Source organism: Cynocephalus volans, chromosome 10 (genome assembly GCF_027409185.1).
Source record: "Cynocephalus volans isolate mCynVol1 chromosome 10, mCynVol1.pri, whole genome shotgun sequence".
Taxonomy (NCBI): domain Eukaryota; kingdom Metazoa; phylum Chordata; class Mammalia; order Dermoptera; family Cynocephalidae; genus Cynocephalus; species Cynocephalus volans.
Genome location: NC_084469.1, coordinates 105,438,461 through 105,453,452, shown reverse-complemented (window position 1 = coordinate 105,453,452; position 14,992 = coordinate 105,438,461). Strand labels below are relative to the sequence as shown.

General features: G+C 56.4%; 1 long non-coding RNA gene across 1 annotated transcript; it reads right to left on the bottom strand.

Annotated features, from left to right (window-relative positions):
• Nucleotides 1-11,152: 11,152 nt before the first annotated feature.
• LOC134389417 (uncharacterized) lies at nucleotides 11,153-14,406 on the bottom strand. Its single transcript, XR_010024702.1, has 2 exons — nucleotides 14,144-14,406; nucleotides 11,153-11,499 (listed from the first exon to the last, which is right to left on the bottom strand). It is a non-coding gene; the product is annotated as an uncharacterized LOC134389417 (long non-coding RNA).
• Nucleotides 14,407-14,992: the final 586 nt, after the last annotated feature.

Here is a 14,992-nt window from a genome sequence, read left to right as displayed (position 1 = left end):
GTTCTCTGGCCACCTGACTAGGAGGGTAGAAAGCTTGACCCAGGACTTGGATAGAGAGAAGCGGGGCCACCTACACACCCATCCATCATCCATCCATCCATTCATTCTTTCATTCATTCAAGAAAAGAAACATTTATTGAGCTCTCCAGAAAGCAGAACTCACCACCCACTTTCAGAAAAGTTTCTCAGCTACCCTGCTCCGGCCTGTGACCCCCCCTCCCCCCAACCCTCCAGGATTTATTCCCCAAATTCAGTCTGTGTCCATCAGAATCCCAGACACCAGCCCTCCTCTCCAAGGAGTGAGTGGCTGGACTCGGGGCAAGGTACAGGAGGAGTCTGGGGTGGATCCTGTCCCCTTCAGCTGTGTCTGGCCCAGCCACAGTGACATTCATCCCCCGGTGGGTCTGGCCTCCGTCCTCACAACCCACCGACAACAATGAATGTTGATTGTGACCTTCGCTGTGGCCTAAGGGAGGGAATGTGCTCAGGATGCATTGGGGGGCACCCCGGCCCCCCTAGGAAGGTGGGGGGTCAGACGGGAGGACGGCAGTTCCAGGCCTCGGGGTCCACTCAACGGTCGATGGTTTGCCTGAGCTGCCCAAACTCACCGACAGGTTGAATGTTCCCCCAAACCCTTGGCAAATTCTCAGGGACCAGGAGTGGGGGGTGGGGCAGGGAACTGGGTAGGGAGAAGGGCAAGGAGAAAGGAGTAAGGGTCCCCTCGACTCATTAAGTCAGCACACAGTTATTAGTTGCCAACTGTCTGCTCCTAGATCTGGGAAAAGCAGGAGGCAAATATAAGTAACAGTAATGTTTATGCAGCCTTTGCTACATAGATGCCAAGGTGTGCTAGCTTGGCTCAGTTTACTCAAGTAATCCTCAAAACAGCCCTGGGAGGTGCAGATGACCCCCCCGTTGTCAGTTGGGGAGACTGAGGCCAAAGGGAACTACTAGTGAGCCGTGGAGAGGGATTGCAAGTGGCCCCGGCATGTCTGGCAACATTGGGCCTGACCCCTGGAGGCAGCGATGCAACAGAGAGATAAACAAGTCATTTTAATACAATGTAATACCTTCCAGGAGCTTATCCCTGTTCGGAGCAAGATTGTTTATGAATCACAACCCCCTCAGGGTTGTCCGAGGCTTCAACTTTGCAGGTGGGTGTTGGACAGGGGAGAAGCCAACCAGTCTGCAGGCATCGCAGCACTGAACTCATACCCTCCTGGAGTCAGCACCCAAGGGCACGGCCACGCGGTGGGACTGCCTTCCCCCGTGACGTGGGGTGCAAGGTCGTCCACCCTTGGGCCTCAAAACAGGCTGCGGTGACCCCTCCCCATTTCATATTCCTAAAATGGCCTTCGGTCCCTCCCTCCCTTCAGGGGCTCCACAGAGTTCAGCGCCTTGCCTCCCACCGTGTTCCCACGCCCAGGCCCAGGCCCAGGCCTAGGCCTGCAGCTCCTCGCCCCCCTCACCCACTCCAGCCAAGCAGTGGCCAGGGAAAGGGGAGGCTGCCCCACCAACTGGGTCTGGAACCCCAGGGCGGCCTGGGGAGGGGCGTTCAAATTTCCCGGTCCCGGCCGTTCCGCTGAGGGGAATATTGAGCCCCTAAGGATCCCCTGACATAACTCCAAGGTGGATCAGCGACCCCAGGTGAGCTGAGCTCGGGTGAGGTCACAACGCCCCTTGGCGGCGGAGGCGGTTAAAGCCTGTGCAACCCCCCAGGCCCCGCCCCCGAGAGCTCCACCCCTCGGAACCCAACAACCAAGGCCCCGTCCCCGGCCCGCCCCTCAGAGCCCACCCGCTTATTACCGGTCCCTAGGACACCCTCTCGAAAGCCCTCCCGTGTACTCTCAATGAACCTGCTCCAAACTCGACCCCCGTGAAACCCGCCCCCCAAAGAGACCAGCTCCCCAAAGATTCGTCCCCGGGCCCAGCCCCTTAGAGCCCACCCCTCCTGGCTCCCAGTGCATTGCCCCTGCGGGAGCGGCCAAGGCCACAGAGCCCCGCCCCCTCAGGTCCCTCCTCTAAACCCCGCTCTCTTGGACCCCCTTGGACCGCGCCCCCATGGAGCCCAGCCCCCCCCAAGATCCTCCCTGACCCGGTCCACCCCCAAACCGTCCTATCTAGACCCCCGCGGAGCCCCCCACCGTATGGAGCCCTTTCCCCAGAGCGCGCCCTCTCGGCCCCGGGCCCGGGCCTAGCCACGTTCCTACCCAATGGCAGGATGCAGGCTCCGGGATGGGGGTGGGAGGGTAGCGGCCGGGGCTGCTCCTCTTTCCGCCCCACAAGGTATCCAGGCCCTGCCGAGGGAGATGGCGGGTCTCCAGCCTCGAGGATCGTGGCGCTAAGGAAAATACTCAGAACTCGGGGAGCGGGGTGAGTTGGGAATAAAGATGATGACCCCCATTATTAGGACACCCATCTTATCGATGAGGAAGGCGAGGCTCTGAGAGTCCAGAACAACTCTCAGCGGCCCCTCAAAAGCTTTGCTCGTGATGACCACGAAGCTGTCATGGGGGGTCATCTGTCATGGGGGCCACACGGGGCGGTGCTCCCCCAGACACTTCTTCTCTGGTGCGTCCTTCCTGCTTCTGCGTCTTTCCTCTGAGGGTTTTGGCCTTGACCTGCCAAGAAGGGAGGTCACTGTAAGGGGTCTCCCCAAGAAAGAGGAAAGACGTTCGGGGGTGTCTGGTCTGGGCGGTCAGGAGGCAGGGATGGGACAAGGGGCGGGGCTTGGAGCTAAAGGGCGGGGCTTGGAGCCGAGGGGAGGGACGATAGAGGGTAGACCCACCCCGGGGCTTGACTGTCTCCCTTTGTCTGCCTGTGCTCGGTGCAGGCTTCCCGCCCTCGGTGTCTGTCTGGGTCCGCCTGTCTCTTTGTCAGCCCGGGGTCGCCTGTCTGGGTCTGGCTGTGCCCCTCACGCGCCTGTACTTGTTACCGTCTCCCACCCTGCATGTGCGTCTGCCTTGGACTGTCTGGGTCCGCCTGTGTACGTCTGTCCTTTTACACCCGATCTCCCCTGTGTGACCGGTAACGGTCGGCGCCTGTCCCCTCCACGTCTGGGGCTGGACCTCTGCGGGGAGGCACTGAGGGTGTCGGCAGCCCCGCCTCCCCTTGTCTGTCTGCAGCTCTGTCTGGCCCTGGGGCCCGCAGGCTGGGCTGATTGTTCCTCCCCCAACGCGTCCTGAGGCCTTCTGGGGGGCCCTTGTGCAGAGGAGGGGTGCCTTTCAGGGCACTTCATGGTTGGTCCTCTTTCTGCTTCTTCCTCATCCTTAGTCCCTGGAACCCCTCACACCACCCCACAGCTGGGAGGGTCTGTCTGGGGTGGGGGGCGGCCCTCCAGAAGCCACAATGACCCAGGGCCCTGCCCCACCCCCACTCTTAGCACCAGGAAGGCAGAGCAGCTGGTGAAGGTCTGGGGGTCAGGGTCGGAGGTGAAAGGTCCCAGCAGAGGCAGATGGACAGGCGATGGATAAAGGCAGCTCTGCCTGCTGTCAAGTTGAAGAACAAGAGGGAGGGAGTGAGGCCAGCGTCTCAGAGCTCCCAGGGGTGTCTGGTGGCCTGTGTACATCTGTGTGTGTGGATCTGTGTGTCCCTTTGTGTGTCTCTGTAAGTATGTCCATGCATGTGTTCCTATATGAGTGCCTCTGTGTGCCCCTGCGTTGTATGCCCTGGTGTGGGTCCCTCTGCAGGTATCCTTAAGTGTGTGTATGTCCCCCGTCTGTCCTGGAGTGCATAAGTTCCCTCCGTGTGTGTGCGCGTGCGTGGGCTTGGGGGAGACACAGGGGAGGATGTGACCAGGACCTGGCAAACAAAGAGCCCACTGTGGGGGATGTAGCGACAGCAAGAGCCCTGTGGGGGTCTCCATGAGGTCACGTTGGTACCCCAGGCTGTCTAGCCTAGCGGGCAGGGCAGGGGTTCCTCATTTCAGTGATGGTGACACCTACGTGGCATCTCAGGTTGCCACCCACCCTCTCCATGCCGACTTCCCATCTTCCTCTCCAGCTGTGGGGGGTCCTCAGACAAGGGGCTCGTCTGTCCTCCCACCCAGTCTCTGGGTGGCAGGTGGAGCCCGACCTTCCTTCCCAGGCCTGCAGGATGTGGGGCCAGGGCTGGGGGAGGCGAGGAAGCTTCCACTTCTCCCAGGTTGGGGTTGAGGGCTATGGAGGGGGCCTGGTTGATGGAAATTTAAACACTTCCACTGAGGCTCATGGTGCAGGGTGACCCTGGGTCTGGGGCAGGGTGGGCTCCATCTGCAAGAACATGGGGTAGTGTTTGTTTATGGTCCTGTTAATGGGGGGCTTTGGGTCTGAGCTACTCTGCTGGGCTACTTTGGGTGTTCTGTGGGTGTCTGTAAATCCAGATGGGTGTGTGGTACAGTGGGTGGCTGTCTCTCTGCCAGTTGTGTGTGTGCGTGTGTGTGCACGTCAGTGCTCCTGTAGGCTTCTGTTTGTGTGTGAATGTCAGCGTTTACTGTGGGTGTGTGTCAGGCTAATTGTGTGTAATTGCAGGTCGATGTGTGAACCAGTGTATGTGGGTGGCTGGCGCCTGTTGGTGTCAATGGGGGTGACTGTAGTCTGCGTCATCTGATTATGGTGTCCCTGCCACCCCACTCCCCACTAAAATGTCAGCTCTGGGAGGGCGGGGACTTTGCTCTTGTTCTCAGCTGTATGCTCAGTGCTCCAACAGTGCTTGGTATGGAACAGATGCTCAGTAAACAACTGTTGGGTTTGTGGACGTCCAGATGACTGGAGATTTTTGTGTGTCCCTGTATAGTTTCCCTGTGGGTCTGTGTGCATGTGTTATTGTGCCTGTTTGTGTGTCTGTATTGTTGTAGGTGTCCAGGTGTCTAGGTGCATAAACAAGCATTGGGGGGGGTGACTATGGGTGTATGGTCACTGGGGTGTTCATATCTCTTTGTGGATGAGTGTCATTGTGGGTGTCCAGAAGGGTCAGCTTTACTGTGGAGAACCGTGTGTCAGCATGTGTGGCTTGTTCTTGGGGGGGTTGTATGTGTGTATGTCAAGATTATTGTGACCTGCTGTTAGATGTCAGCATCTCTGTGGATCTTGTACCATATGTGTCAGGTTGACTGTGGGTGACTGCATGTGCGGGTGTGTCCCTGCTTGGGAGGGCACTTGGATGTCTATGTGTGCGTGTCTGATATTGTAGATAGTGGTGTCTGTGGGTACATGTGTTGGGGCCTTTATGGATCTGTGGTTGTTATAGTTACTCTGGATGACAATCTGTAGGTGACCGTCCAACAGTGAGCATGTAAAGAACAGTGCATGTCGGTGTTATGTGCAAGGCTGTGTCTATGTTGTGGCCACCGTCAGTGGTGGCTGCATTTTTCCATGTGGCAGGACGTTTTGTAGGTGTCGGTCCTAGATGTCCAAGCCCTTGTGGGTGATGTGTGTGCACATGTGGCAGTGTTATTGTGGGTGACCATGTGTGTACGTGTGTCAGCATTACTTCGGTGATGTGAGTATTAATGGGAATGATGTGTTCAGTGTATAGTGTGGCTTTGGGGGACTTCGTCAGGGACTTGGGAATATCTAATTAGGGCTCTGTAAATGTGCTCCTGAGCAGTTCACGGGGTGGGTGGGAAGGGAGATGGTGGGGGGACCTTAGTGGGGGGGTTCCTTGCCCCTATCAGCCAATGAGGCTCTTCTCCATCCTCCCACCCCCAGAATGCCCTCCAGGGCGAAGTCCCGGTGAAAGACGCCCTGTCGCTTTAAAAGGACTCCCCAGTAGTGGGATTGGGGCCATTTTTCCTCTTTACAGCCAGTTCTGGAGGGCTGGTTCCTGTTATCAAACCTTGGCCCCAGTAAACACCCTGCCGGTAATGACAGGCCGGCAGGCGGCGCGCGGAGGGCGCCCGGACTCCCGCAGGCGGCACCGCGGCCGCAGCCAGGCCCGAGCGGGGCCCCGGCCGGGATCGGTCTCCGTAGGGCCAGCGCAGGCCCGAGCGCCCGTGAACTTGGCTGGAGGAGCCGTCTCGAAAGCGCGCGCCAGGCAGAAGCCTCTCGGAGCGCTAGACGTGCGAGGCGCCCCCCCTGCTCTGCGCCCCCAAGAACAAAGCTCGCCGCCGCCCTGGCCCGGGGCCTCCCCGCGGTCAGGTGCCACTCCCCGCTGCCCCTCGCCCCGCGGGGCATCTCGGCCCGGCCTGCCCCTGGCGGTCCCGGCTCGGGGACTTGGGGCCTGTCTCCTTTGGAGGGTCTTGTCCTCCCGTCGCCCCTTCTTGGGGAAGGCGAGAAGTGGAAGTGCCGCCGGGGCCTCCCCGGCCCCCTTCCCCGGCCGCGGCAACAATGGAGGGCCGGGCCGCAGGGGCCGGGGTCCCCCGGGGCCGGGCGAGCAGGTGCGCGAAGGGGCTGCGGCCGCGCCCCGCCCCGCCGCGCCCCCTCCCCGCGGCGACCCGGCCCCGCCGGCGCCCCCGGCCCACCCGGCGCCCGCGCTCACCTCGTTTTCGGCCGCCGCCGCATTTCCCCTCTTCTTTCCAAAACCCGCCCGGAAAAGCCCCCCGAGCCGAGGCGCCTGCACGGGAAATTGCATTTCAGCGGCTCTGGGGCCGGGCGGGGGGAAGGGGCCGCGGGGCTCCGGCGCCGGCTCGAACCCGCGGCCGCCGCCGCCGCCCGCCCGTCCGTCTGTCTCGGTGACGTGCCCGCGCTCCCCGCCGCTGCCGCTCCCTCCCTCCTCCCCGCGCCGCGCCGGGTTGTGGGGCCAGCTACGGCCGTGCACGCTCCGAGGTCTCCCGCCGGGCGCCCCGGGAAACACGCGGGGATGCCCATGGGGCTCCGGGACGCAGCTTCCGGGACCCGCGCGGGGGACACGGGGGCGCGGGCGGGCACACGCAGGGACCCGGACGCACGCAGACCTCAAAGGCGCGCGGGGAGCACACGAGCACAAAGGCACGCGGAGCACAGACACACGGAAGGGGGTGCAGGGGACTGAGAAACACACACCCGCGGGAGGGGGTGGCAGGGCCTGCAGGGACCCTGGGGTTCCAGCCGAACAGGGATAGCCATAAAACTGAACTACACACACATAGGGACACCCGGGGGCACCAGACACATGCAGGATACACAGACACACCACATCGTGGAACAGGACGGAATGTCTTTAGAACTGAAATATACATAGAGCCAAGCCCAGGGGCACACAGCTCACACAAGATACACAGAGGCATAGGAAATCACAGATACACAGGGAAATACACAGAACCAAGATACAGCACCCCCCCCCCCGTAACAAAATGCACCCACAAATATATGCACAGCCACTTATGGTCAGATGGGCCAGAGGCAGAGGCACACGGGAATTCATAGAACCAATACCCGCACCCACAAGACCCCTGGCAGATCTCCAGGATTACAGGAGTCCACATGAACACACATGAAATTCAGGGACAAAAGGACATGTGTACCTGGCACCGTCAGGCCAGGTACACAAGCTGCACACAGGAAGTGGATGTGCAAGTTATTCACAGGATGCGGCTGCCCTGACCTCCCAGAGATGCTTACACAGACCCCCCCCCCCCCCCGCCCTGACATACACACCAAGTACAGGTGTACACACGGCACATTGGATGAGGGTCTCTCAAGGGATATTCACACAGAAACCCACCAAAACTCCCCAACACACACAAGCCTCTGCCCCTGCAGTAGCCACCATGGCTGGTGGAGAGAGGTCACATCAGGGCAAACTGTGGCACCAGGTGGCCTCCCATTGGCTGGGACTGAGCTGACAGATTTCTCATTCTGTTTATTTATGTATCTGCCCCCCCACTTCTGAGAGGGGGTTGGAGAAATCTTTGGGGCCACCCCAAGCCTAGTCCTTAACCCTTGCAGAGCTGTGGACCTGCCCTACCTGGCTGTGCTCCTCTCTTCTCTTTGGTCCCCTCCCCACAGTCCTGCCTCAGTTTTTCCTTAACAGGTGCCCCTTCCCCACGTCCTCCCACCTTCCTTCAGGTCTCGGCTCAGAAAGCCAAGCTCCAGCTGGCTCAGGAGGGTAGATGTCCCCAGGCCCCCCAGAAGTTATTGGGGTCCAGCCGAACTTTACACCTACCTCCCCCCAAACAGGATAATTCCCTGATGGCAGGGGTACCTGAAAGGAAGAGGATGGGAGTTAATAGTAACTGGGGGGCTGGCCAGTTTCTCACTTGGTTAGAGCACAGTGCTGATAACACCAAGGTCAAGGTCAAGGGTTCAGATACCCATACTAGCCAACTGCGAAAAAATTACTTTTTACTAATTACTATACATATAATAACTTGAAGGTCCATGGGTAGGGTTGGATTTGTTGATGTCCCTCCTGTGCCCTGCCCCCAGCCTTTTAAAACCAAAAAGGGAAAAGGAGTTGCTTTGGAATATACAGCATTCATTCATTCATTCATTCATTCATACATTCAGTTACTCATCCATCCACAGCCGTGTATAAGCCTCATCTCCCACCCAGACCAGGGCAACCCTTTGAGGCAGGGACTGTTCTATTTGGGGGTGAGGGTGGGGCTTAAAATAGAGGGCTCCCCAACTTTACTTTGGACCCTCCTTCCCAGTCCCAGAAGGGTTGACATCATCTCATACTCTTCCCAGCAAGCCAATGAAGTGGTTAGTCTCCTATTTACAGATGGGCAACTGAGACCCAGAGAGGGGCTGCGCCTTGCCCAAGGTGGCACAACCCATAAGTGGCAGAGCTGGGATTGTTTCTGTGAAAGGCCTTTCCCCCATCTCCTCTCCAGGATCTGCCAGCTCTCATGCCCGCTGAGTTTCCTGAAGGCACCAGCAGGGGACAGCAGACTCCAGTGCCCCCTCCCAGCAGCTGCCTGGACCTCCCAGGCTGGAACCTCTAAGGCCAAAATGCAGAGGCCCCAGAAGGAAGGAACTGTTCTTAAATAAAGCCCCCCCTAGAACTGACGTCCTTATAAATGCCTCACTCGCACGTGGTCTCTCTTAAGGTCTGTCTCTATCCTTCTTGCTGTATCGCAGTTGCTGTCCCTGGGCAGGCAGCCTCTGCATTCCTGCACTGGGTCAGACAAGGAGAGAGGATTCCTGGATCGCAGCCCAGTGGCCAGTCTACCCTCTAGTTCTCACCCCCCAGACTCCTCTGAATATCCCTGGAGCCCAGCACAGGATGGGAGGGCCAGTGGGGGAAGCCCCAGTGCCCTGCCCAAGAAGCCTGGTTCCTTCAGGCGTGGGAACTGCCCTGCCCCCCACACCCCCAACCCCCGGTTCCTGGGGCCCCTGCCAGTGCTGACTCATAGGGGGAGCCCAGGGCTGTGACTCAGCAGCGGCTCTTCCTGAACCTCTCCCTGAGAGATTTCCTGCCCCTTGTCACCTCCTGTCCCTTTGGGGGTCTCCTTGGGGACCCAGATATGGGCTGGGCGAGCATGTGAACCAGGCAGCCTTTCTCAGCTTCATCAGTCCAGAGCCCCAGTTCCCAAAGTCTCCCAAGGCTGTGCACATTGGCTAGTGGGTGGAAGTGTTAGGTTATGGGGGTCTTGAGCAGTGCCTGTGTGTGCCTGGATGTGTGTCTTGCATTCTCTAAGAAGCAAAGCTCAGGCTGTGGGCGTAGCATCCTACGTACCCCACTGGAGTCTGGGCAGACACTCCAGGCCAGAATGGGGCCCTGGGCTAGGAACCCCTTCCCTCGACTGCAAACCAGCCTCTCCCACCATCTTCCCCCTCTGGAAATGGCAGTTCGATCCTTCCAGCTGCTCAGGCCAAAACCTTTATTAACAGATGCAGTCCTAGGGCTGGCCCGTGGCTCACTCGGGAGAGGGTGGTGCTGATAACACCAAGGCCATGGGTTCGGATCCTATATAGGGACGGCCAGTTCGCTCACTGGCTGAGCGTGGTGCTGACAACACCAAGCCAAGGGTCAAAATCCCCTTTCCAGTCATCTTTAAAAACAAACAAACAAACAAAAAAAAACAGATGTGGTCCATTAACAATTTCCATGACTGTCCTTTCTAAATGCACCCAGAACCCTCCCCTCCCCCATGTCCTCACCAGGGTCTAGCCCCCATCATCTCTCCCCCTAATGAGTCCAGTCACCACCTCCCTGATCTCTGTACTGCCACCACAGTCTGTTCTCCCCACAGCAGCCAGAGGGTACCTGTGAGCCCCTGAGTCATTTAGGTCCCTCCTCTGCTCAGAGCCTTCCATGGCTCCCACCTCACTCAGAGAAAAAGCCAAAGTCCTTCCCATGGCCCACAAGGCCCTATACTCTCTGTCTTGTCCCCTCCCTGCTCTCACCTTCTCCAATCCCTCCCTTGATCACTCTGCTTTAACCACATGAGTCTCCTTGGCCCAAACCTCAAACATACCCTGTGTGGTCCAGCCTCAGGCCCCTTGCACAGGTCGTTCCTTCTGCCAGAGTCTCACTTCCCCCAGATTCCCATCTTCCTCCTTTACCTCCTTCAGGTCTCTGCTTGAATATTACCTCCTCAGTGGGAGCTTCCTGACTCCCCCAACCTCTTTTCTTTTTTTTTTTTTTTTGACCGGTAAGGGGATCACAACCCTTGGCAGGGTGTTGTCTGCACCACGCTTGGCCAGTGAGTGCACTGACCATCCCTATATAGGATCCGAACCAGCGGCCTCAGCGCTCCCAGCGCTGCACTCTCCCGAGTGAGCCATGGGGCCGGCCCCCGCAAACCCCTTTTCATCATGCTCTAACCAACTGTGCTAACTGGCCAGCCCTAACTCTCCTATTTCAAATTGCACTGACCTTGCTTTATCCTGCTCTATTTTACTCCATAGGCCTGTCACTTTTGAACACACTATTAGTTTTACTACATATCCTTTTTTCTTGTCTGCGTCCTGTATTCACATGTCAGCTTTACCAGGACAAGAAACTGTCTCCGTCACTGCAGTAGCACCTAGAGCAGGGCCTCAGTCAATACCTGCTGAATCAATGTATTGATAATTACCATGTTCCTGGTATGCCAGGGAACAAAATAGACATGGAACCTGCCTGCCCCCCGCCGCCGTCTGGCAGGGGGACAGTCACATAGCAGGCCAATTATAATGAAGAGATTTGAGCACAAGAGAGTATAGGAAAGGCAAGGTCCAGCCTAGAGGAAGCCAGTGCAATCAGGGAAGCCTTCTGGAGGAGGTGAGGCCATACAGGGGCCTTGCCAGCCAGTGAGGAGTTTGGATTTAAGACAAGAAGGTTTCAAAGGGTTTATTATTATTATTATTATTATTATTATTATTATTATGGCAGCTGGCAGGTCTGGGGATCCTAATTCTTGACCTTGGTGTTGTAACACTGCGCTCTAACCAACTGAGCTAACCAGCCTGCCGAGGATAGCACTTGAGAGGCAGAAGCTGTCTCAGTCTCGCAAAGAAGACCGAGAAGGAGAGACAACTAAGTGTAGTGACCTGACACCAAGGAGGAAGTAGGCAAAGGTGTCAGATGCTACACAGAGGTCGAGGACAGCGACAACTGAGGAAGTTGGCTTGACTCGGCAGCATGGTGTCCATGGTGTGATCAGGCAGCCACCTGAGAAGTAAATGGAAGGGAAGCAAGTAAGGCAGCGTCCACAAATATACTGTGAACCACACATGAGACACACGTGGAATTTACAAATGTTTTAGTAGCCACATATTAAAAAATAATTAAAAAGAGGGTCTAGCCACTTAGCTCAGTTGGTTAGAGCACGGCCTTATAACACCAAGGTCAAGGTTTCAGATCCCCGTACTGGCCAGCTGCCAAAATAAATAAAAAGAATGTGAAATTAGCTTTAATAATATATTTTATTTAACCTGATATATTCAAAGTAGTATCCTTTCAACATGTAATGAAGATAAAAATTATCTTTTTTTTGGAGGCTGGCTGGTACAAGGATACCGAACCCTTGCCCACTGTGTTATAAGGCTATTCTCTAACCAACTAAGCTACCTGGTGAGCCCAAGATAAAAATTATTAATGAGATATTTTACATTCTCTTTTTTCCTTTGGTAGTGTCTTCAAAATCGGGTGTGGATTTTATGGTTACAACACATCTCAATCCAGACGAGCTGCATTTCAGGCACTCACTAGCCACATGTGACCAACCAGTGGCAACCTCATTGGGAAGCCCAGTCTAGACATGCCCCTGTCCTGCTTGTGTGACATATATATTTCACTCTCCTCTCCCTGATCCCAGCCCTATCAGATCCTGTCTTTGTTGAAAATTTTGATATTTGTTTTTTTGTTTTTGTTTGTGGCTGGCCAGTACAGGTATCCAAACCCTTGACCTTGGTCTTATCAACACCACGCTCTAACCAACTGAGCTAACCAGCCAGCCTGAAAATTTTGATATTTGGTTCATCGTGGATTTTCCCATTAATTTTGATTTCCAAAATATTGTATTAAGGTATTATTTAATCTTCCACACAAAAACTTGTACACCAATGTTCATGGCAGCATTAGTCATCTGAGCCCCAAAGTAGAAACAGCCCCAAAGGTCCATCGACCAGTGAAAGGATTTGAAAAATGTGGTATACACCAAGGTCAAGGATTCAGATCCCCTAATCCACCAGCTGCCAAAAATAAATAAAATAAAATAAAAATGTAGTATTATCTATACCTCATATTATTCAGCAATAAAAAGGAATAAAGTACTGACATTTGCTACAACATGGATAAACATTTTTTTTTTCCTGGCAGCTGTCTGGTATGGGGATCCGAACCCTTGATCTTAGTGTTATAACACCACATGCTAACTGACTGAGCTAACCAGCCAGCCCTAATATGGATGCACTTTGAAAAGTGAAAGAAGCCAGTCACAAGTCACAAGTCACATTGGATGACTCCATTTATATACAGAGACAGAAAGTAGATTAGAGTTGCCAGGGGCCAGGCAAGATGAGGGGGAAATCAGGAGTGACTGCTAATGGGTTCCAGCGTTCTTTTTGGGGTGATAAAAATGTTCTAGGGCTGGCCAGGTAGCTCAGTTGGTTAGAGCACAGTGTTATAACACCAAGGTCAAGGGTTCAGATCCCCTTACTGGCCAGAAAAAAGAAAATGCTCTAAAATTAATTGTGGTGATGGTTACATACTCTATGAATATTCTAAAAACATTCAATTGTACAAATAGATCAATGGTACGGTATGTGAATTATATTTCAGTAAAGCTGTTAGAAAAATATTTAATCATGATATCGAGTTTTTTGGTATCCCCTTAAATTGTGCGTCTCAGTGGAGTGCCTCCCCCGAGGCCTGACCTGCTGTTCCTCCCACACCAAGCCGAAGAGGGACAGCTAAGGTGGAAAGAAGGCCCCAGGGTAGACAAGGAGGGGAGGCCAGGGTAGGAGGGGTGGTGAAGCCCACCAGATGTGCCCCAGCACCCTTTTTTCCTGCCCGAGGTCATGGGCTTGGAAGAACCTTGCCTCTTCCTGGGGTTTCTACGCAGCCTGATTCCAAGCGGCCCGGCCTGCCCGTTCTACCAAACGCCCTGACTCAAGTTGCCCGCTCTGTGCGTGGGCCCTCTGTGTGTGACCCTTTGCTGTCCCCTGAGTGACTCAGGCGGCCTGGAAGCCCCCTCCCCAGGGACGTCCAGCTGCCCATGGTGAGTTTTCACAGACATGGCGGAAGCAGACTGGCGCCTCCCCAGCCTAGGCTGGGCTCCTTGGGGCAGCCAAGGCCCCACAGCCCACCCTGAGAGGGCCTAGGGGCTGGGCTGGGGGTGGGAAACTCTTCTCAAAGAGCCTTTGTAGGAGCAGCTGGGGGGGCTGCGGGGGGACCCCGCCCTGTGTGACTCAAGCCTCATTGCTAGGCGGTGACTCACGCCCAGGCCCCCCTCCTGCCGGCCTACAGCAGGTGCTGCCAGCTCCAGCTTCGGATGGGGCCTCTGCAGCCACTTTCATGCCACCCTACCCTGGGCCTGTAACCCGCACCCACTTCTAGGCTACCCAGCTTGCCCTCACCTCCTTCCCATCCTGGGCTCAGATCACAGGGAAAACCTCCTAGACCCCATTTCTCCTTGGGTACTGAGATGTGCCAGTCATTGTCTCATTATTGATTCATGGAATCCTCAAACCACACGAGAGGTAGTGTGTTGCTATTTCCCTTTAACAGATGAAGAAACTGAGGCTCCATGTGATTACATTTTGCACACAGACAGACATAGGAGATTCAAACCCAGACTCAGAGCGTAACAAACCTGTTGCCCCGCCGTGTCATTGGGGGAATAATCCCAGCTGCTTTGTACACCAGTGATGGATTACTGAGTCCTGCAATGTCGCCTCCATTTTCCTGTTGGGCAAACTGAGTCAACGAGCTCTTAAGTCACAAATCAAGAGTAAGAATTTAGGCAGGGAATCAAACCAAGCCCGGGAGCCCGGGCCTGCTCCGCCGCTTCCCCACGGGCCTCGGGCGCCCACGCGGGGGCCAGGGCGCCCCCGCCGCCGGGCCCCTGCCGCCGCCGAGGCCGGCCGCGCGGGCCGCCCGCCAGGCTGCCTGGCGCCGCGCCTTCCCGCATCACGCCGCGGTGAGTCACCGCGCGCGGCCCCGCCCCCCGCGCCAACAAACAGCGCGTTGCCCGGCAACTGCCGCCGCCCGCCCGCGCAGTCCCGGGTTCGAGCCTCCAGAGCCGGTGCTACGCGATGCTCCGGGCCCCAACGGCCTTTACCAGATTAGGGGCTCAGATGGGGCCTGCTGTGGTTCCCTGGGGTGGGGAGGACACAGGGTGGCTCTCCCACTCCAGATCCACCCCTGGCTCCAAGGGAGCTGGGTGCTAGGGTCAGGATGTCACGGGGTGGTCGCTGTGGGTGAGCAGCTGGACCAGAGTTGCGGCTGAGGAGTCGAAGCCATTTTCCTAGAGGGATATGGGGAGCTGGCCTGGGGAGGGTGGTGCTGTCAGGAGGGCTGTAGTGGGGGCTTTTGCCTTTTTGCCCTTACCCTCCCACCCACAAGTAGCTAACATTTAATGAGCACGTTCTGTGCTCCAAGCCCTGTTGTACACAAGTGTGTACCTGTGTGTACTAATTTAATGTTCACCTCAGTTCTCTGA